A 6593-nucleotide genomic window follows, 5' to 3' on the forward strand; every position below is an offset into this window, starting at 1 on the left:
CACCACCCCAGACAGGATTTTGTGTATTGGGTAGGACAGGGCTGAATAGAAACAGACATGCCCGGGGCACACAAGGTGTCCCCGTGCAAAAGCCAGTCCAAACCGGTCCTGGGACTTTCCAGACCCAGGCCTGGCGAGGAGCTGGACAAAGGAAAGGGGGTGTAACCGCCCCCCTTCCTGGTCCCACCCAGAGGAGGGACCTAGCAGGTGATCCATCCCTCAGATTGGGAATAAGAGTGGGAGCAGTGCCATAGCACCTTAGATCATCCTGAAATCAACTTTAAACTAAGAAGACGACTGGACTTCGACATTCTGCTGCACAGAAGACTGAAGAGTATCTCCCTTGTGGCCTAGGAGTGGCCACCCTGTGAACACAGGCACCATCCAGCAACTCGACGTCTGCTTGGCCGCCGCCTCCCGCCGGAGCCGGAGCAAGACTGACAAGACTCAGACTCCCAGACTTCTCACAGCCCGATCCACAGTCCCTGCAAAGAAGGGACCCGTGGTGGCACCGAGAGACGTGGGACTGGACCTCTTGAAAGACCCCCGAAGAGCTGACTGCCCAGCATCCGAGGCACCCACGACGGTTTGCTTTGGGACTGAGAAGCCCCACCACCGAGCAGCCCTTGCACCGAAGATCAGCCTCCTAGCATCTCCACGATCTGCGTGGGGCCCTTTTGCATTGTGCCACTCGACGCGCCATCCCGGCCACTTGCCACGTGGTCACGGCCATCTTGGCAACAAAACCTACAAACTACACTGCGGGTCTGGTTGCTCCAGACTTGTCCTCGCTCCTGTGAAAGGGAGCACCCGCTCTGACCTTGCTGGTCCAAGTGATAAGCCTTTTTTGATTCCTGCGTGGCTTGCATTAGCCAAGGCCTGTTTGCTCCAATCAAGTTGCCGACACTGCCAACAGCAAGAAGCCTGCGTGGGACAGCTTGTGATCAACTCCTGGACGTCCTCGACCTCTTCGTGTTCTCGTGGCTGCAGAGAGAAGCTACACCTCAACGCCTGTTTGCACCCGACATCGCCTGGTTCCATCCTGGTTCCACGGTAGTCACTGACTAGTGACTTTGAACATTGTCCCCTCTGCTTTCAGGTCTTCACCACTTAAGATCCACCCTTGGATCCACCGGCACTCTTCACATCGAGCCGCCTTCAGCATCTTCAGCTCCAAGCACCATCGACCAGCGTGACGAAACCCGACACTACTTCGACCCTATGCACCCGTGTCCTGTGGGTGAGGTAACTCAGCAACGCTGGTGTTCCCACACTGGTACACAACACTAGTGTCTGTGTCTTAAGTTTCACTCCTCTAGGTCACTCGGAAGGTTCCTAACTAACTAACTTTATAACTTTTACGCACCATAGACATTGCATTGGTGAGTGCGTGCACTTTAAACACTGCACCCGAGTCCCCCGGGCTTTTTCCGACTTAGTCACTGCTAGTCCCAAACAGCTCCAGTGATTCCCAAGGCCCTAGGCCTGTTTCCTTTTCGATTGGTATCTCTTATACCACTTTCTTAGTATATGATTTAGGTGGCCCCTAGGGCTCATCCATATTGTGCAACTTTTGTGTATTTTAAACTGTGTTTTGTTTTAACGCTTGTGCTTCTGTGCTCATAAAGAGTATAGGGGATATTTGTAGTTAATAAATATATATATATTTTCAATATATATCTGTGTGGTGTCCTTTCATTTGATATTCAAGTGGGGTTGTATATGGTAAAACAGCTTGCTTCACATGCCTTTCAGAGTTTAGCCTAAGACTGCTTTGTCCACGCTACCACTCGGATAGCTGGTCTATAAGGTTGACTTACAACCAATCATCATGAGGTGTGCTTGGCATGGTACAAGGTGATCACTAGAATTAGTGAGCATCACATACCAGGCCAACTTCTCACAGGGAAAAGCAAAAAGTTTAGGGAACTTTAGCCAAACAGGGCCAAGTCCCACAAGACCAAGCTGAGCTTTCCTACCAAAACAATGCATTTCCACATATTAGTGTAACTGCCCTTCATTGTTTATTTATAGTGTGTGCACTTATGACCAATCTGTGCAAAATAGTTACGGAATATTTTGTTATTTTTAGCTACCTGTCTGATGGTCTCCCCACACTTACTAACAGTACCATGTTATACTCATAATCACAGTTCCTATACTTTTTTATGCTCTAACACACAATCCACTCAGCTAAGCATTGCCCTATGAGCAGGGCTGCCTTGCTGACAATATGTAAGACATTGGGTTATTAGTTGAGAGTGATGGAAGGCCCAACCAACTAATAAAAACATACCTCTATCAGGTAAAACCACAAAAGTCACTAAATAAACCAGTGCATAACCCTCTGGTAGCTTGGCACAAAAGAAGACAGCCTTATCTTAGAAGACATGTGTAAAGTATTTATCTGCATTGTTAAACCCTGACACCCTTAGGGTGGTCTTTCCTCAACTTTTTGCCTGCCTCCCTCCATTTTTCCTGATCTTGTTTTTGGTGACTTTAGAACTACTTCTAATCAGTGCCAACATGCTTGTGCTCTCTGCCCTAAACATGGTAATATTGGCTAAACCAAAATTGGCATATTTAATTTAATTATAAGACCCTAGTAAAGTGCACTACTGTGCTCAGGGTCTGTATATTAAATGCTACTAGTGGGCCTGCAGCACTCAATGTACCACACAGTAGTCCTCTAACCATGGCTCAGGCCTGCCATTGCAGGGCCTATATGTGCAGTTTTACACTGCAACTTCAACCTGGCAAGATAAGCCTCTTGCCAGACGTAAACCTTCAATTTTTATACATATGTCACACCTACGGTAGGCCCTGTATGACCCACAGGGCAGGGAGCAATATGTTTAAAAGGCAGCACATGTCCTTTTAAGTTTCACATGTCTTCGTAGTGAGAAAATCCCTGTTTCGTTTTTCACTACTGGAAGTCCTATTGATGGAGCAAGGATTCGCACGTAAAGCGACTTGCTCACATTCATGAACCTCGTTAACTTGTAATAGTATTAACCAATCCTGTTTGTCATTAATATTGCACTATTACAGTACACGCGGGTGTCCCAGAGACGCTTGCCTATGTGTCTATTAATCCTAACAACGCTTGCATACTATAGAATGGCTGCTTCGCAGAAATCCAGAGTGCGCATGCATCGGTCATACCCATGTGATGTGACGCACTCGCAGTTTTGGAGGGATATCTCGCTCATGCGCATTGTAGCTAAAATGGCTGCTTGTCTTTAAACACGCTCTCTGCTTGCCCATGCCGCTTTGCACTTCTTTCTATTTCTGCATAACTCCTAACTGCTATAATTATTATAAAGTAAGGGGTGAAGTGTAGCTTATCATGGTGTACAGTGTATTCATTTTTTCTGTGTTTCTAATTTGTTTTCGCTTACTTTTCATGTAATGTAAGGGGTGGGTACTAAAAATGAATATTAAATATGGGAACCCAGAATTTTAGGTGGTGACAATGACCTAACCACCTCTCCTGACCAATCCTAAGTTGGGGATCCTGTCACTTGCAACATTTGTGGGTGGTCTAGGACCCGAAAAAGGGTATAACTAGCCCAGTTTTAGTTAGAGAAATTGTCCGGCTTGTCCGAATAGCTGACCTGTCACCGAACCTACTACGACGCTATAGGTGATTGATACAGAGAGCTGCGGAGCACTCTGTCCGAATTTTCCACAAACTCCAAGGGGTGGAAATAGTCTTAAGTGCTGGCGGAGCACTTTGCTGGGAGATTCGAGAACCCAATCGGGGTTACTGGCGGATTCCGTGCAGTGAGGGGGTAGCGCAGGCCGTGCCCTTTGGTGAGCCCAGTCCTGACCCAAGTCCTGAGGGGTATCCTGTCCTGATTGTCCGTGAGCTGTACCTGCTCACCTACTGGCATCCTAAATCCTTGAGGGTCCTTGTCGTCACCTTTCCACCGAAGCTGACCCGTGGCCAGGGTTAGCCCTCATTCCTGCCTTAGGTAAATATAGTGTGGGTGTTTGTCTATCTATCCACTTTTCTCCTCTTCTAATAAAGCCTCTATGGCCATGATATTCTCTCCGTTATCTCTAACGTCATATATGCAAACTGTTTATTAGTCGTGTTCCATTTTTCCCTTACCTTTAGAGCATTATTGAAACTGTTTTACCTATTTCGAGTGATCTAATTTACGGATGTTTAGAAGCTAGGAGTGAATTAACAGTTAGACTAAGATCAGTTTGAATCACTTATAGGTTTTAGAAATCCCCTGACTAATGTGTTTTGGACTTATCTACCCTAGTATAAGCCTGAACTGAATAGCATGTTCCCTGTTACCCTTACCCAATAGAATCCCATTTGCATTCAATGGTGCTTGCCCTCATCCATAGCTATATCGTTGTTGTTATCTTGATTATTGATATTCTGATTTGCATCAGCCTTATTCTCTTGTCACTTTGAAATTTGATTAATATATAAAATCCTTAAACCCCTTCAGGTGTCTTTGGTCATTTTAAGGTTAACAAAGTATTGTTGAATGTATAAAGTATTTTTAGAATACCTTATCTCCTGTCCTCTAATAGCTCCTGATCCGTCAGGAAGATAAGTGCCTGTGGTAAGTCAGGTACCATGGTAATAGTGTTAAAGAAAACACATACAAAGTACTGATAGTGGTGTGTAAACTCGCCCGACTCACAAAACATTGTCTCAATCACGTCATGGGCCCAAGTGCGTTAAATCTGGTAATACTCAGAGTTGGGTGACCTGCGCGCTCTATCAGTATTTTCCGGTAGCAAGATGATGGTTAGGACTAGTTAAGATAGGTAGATAAGAAAGTTTCTTTTGAACCGTGAAAAATAAAATGTGCTGCTAAACATTTTTTGCTGCTAAAATAAGGATTGTTATTGCATTTAAATATTATAAAATAAGTTTTATTATATCTCATGAAATGCTGCTACATTAGTACATATAACTAACAAATTGTGAGTGACTTTTTTTGTGTTGTGGGGATCCCCGGGGAAATAAAATAGCAGGTGGTGAGTAGAATCCACTTGGCTGTGAGGTCACTGGCTAGGAGGGAGATTAGTGCATGGTTAGGCAGAACTGGAAGCGCTAATTAGGATTTTCACGGATTAATTAATGTGTAAATGTTAGCTATGAGTACCCTGATGAAACTCCCGTTGTGATATCACCTAGTAAGGGTCACATACGGCAGGAGTAATAGGTTCTTTGGAGCTTGAGTGACAGCAAAGGAGTTCGCTCGTGAAAAATTTGACTTAGTATATATCCCGGAAAGAAGTGGATTAGTCAAAGGAGTAGCAGGTTCTCTATTGCTTGTGTGAGAGGATAGGCAGAAGAGATCTATCCGTAGTGAATGAAAAGTAGACAAAAGTGGTTTACTTGCAGCAAAAGAAAAACCCTCTTTCTTTTTAGAACCCTCAAGCACAGTGGCGAACGTTATACGTTGTTAACAAAAATAAGTACTTGCACTTTAAGGAAAATTCAAAGTTTCCGTTACCTTGTGAAGGAGGGAGTCGGTCGCAAGGCTGCACTGACGTCGCTCCTTGCTGCGCTGGTATTGGTTGAGCCAGCGGGAGTGTAGCAAAGCCAGAATTGTAAGGGAGGGGTGAGCGCCGAAGAGTGAGACCGCGTCTCACGAAGGGGCCGCGCACCCATTGGTCAACAGATTTTGCAACCTCAGTGCTGATTGGTTGCCGTGTGTTGAAAGACGTGCTAGCATTGGAAGCACATAAGTAAACAAAATTAATCAATCCGAGCTTGAGGATAGTTTGGAGAGGTGTATGTGGTATCCCGAATTCTTACCTAATCCGCAAAACCTAGGTTTTCATAAGGAGCAGATGCTAAGAGGTAGACCTTACAATATGTACGGAGGAAAGAGAAAATTGACCCTTGCCGAAAAGATCAAGAATTATTTCAAGAAAGACAAACCCATTAGAACTAGGAAGGGTGTGATCATTCCACCTCCTAATACTCCCGCAACCTTTATGATGTTTGACAAAGGGTACCATACCTGTGTGTGGTTGGAAAATTGGGTAAAATACACTGAAGACGATGGAGTCCTAGCATTTCCCCTCGATGGTACCTTTAATGGCAGAATCTTGTTTAACTTAAGGACCCGAATGAACGAATTACACCCCCGACCCAGATTAACGCAGTATGAAGCTTTAGAGGAATGGGAGATTGAGGCTCTAGAAAGAGACAGACCCCGGATGGATAAGGGAGTGAGCAAATGGTATCCAAAATTGCAGCGAGAAACAAAGGAGCAAAAGATGAAGCAGTGGAGACAGAATATGATGGTTGAGGGACTATTTCCGATGTTTGGGGTAACTGAACAAGGAGGAGGGAAAAAGACAGAGAAAACTCGACATCTAATGGCCATGGGGGATTCAGAGGATGAATACCTGGAGGATTTGTTAATGAAAAATCCACCTCCTTATGCTGAAGCGTCTGGGACCCTAAGTTCGAAAAATCCTTTTTTCCGACATCCAAGAAGTAGAAGGGCCAGCGAGACAGATGTAACTGGTGCTGGTAGCAAACCCAGTAATAGTGACAAATTTTGCAGACCTAGTACAGCAGTCCCAAATTATCGACCTTTTGG

This window comes from Lissotriton vulgaris, chromosome 2_1, assembly GCF_964263255.1.
Source record: "Lissotriton vulgaris chromosome 2_1, aLisVul1.2, whole genome shotgun sequence".
NCBI classification, from domain to species: Eukaryota; Metazoa; Chordata; class Amphibia; order Caudata; family Salamandridae; genus Lissotriton; species Lissotriton vulgaris.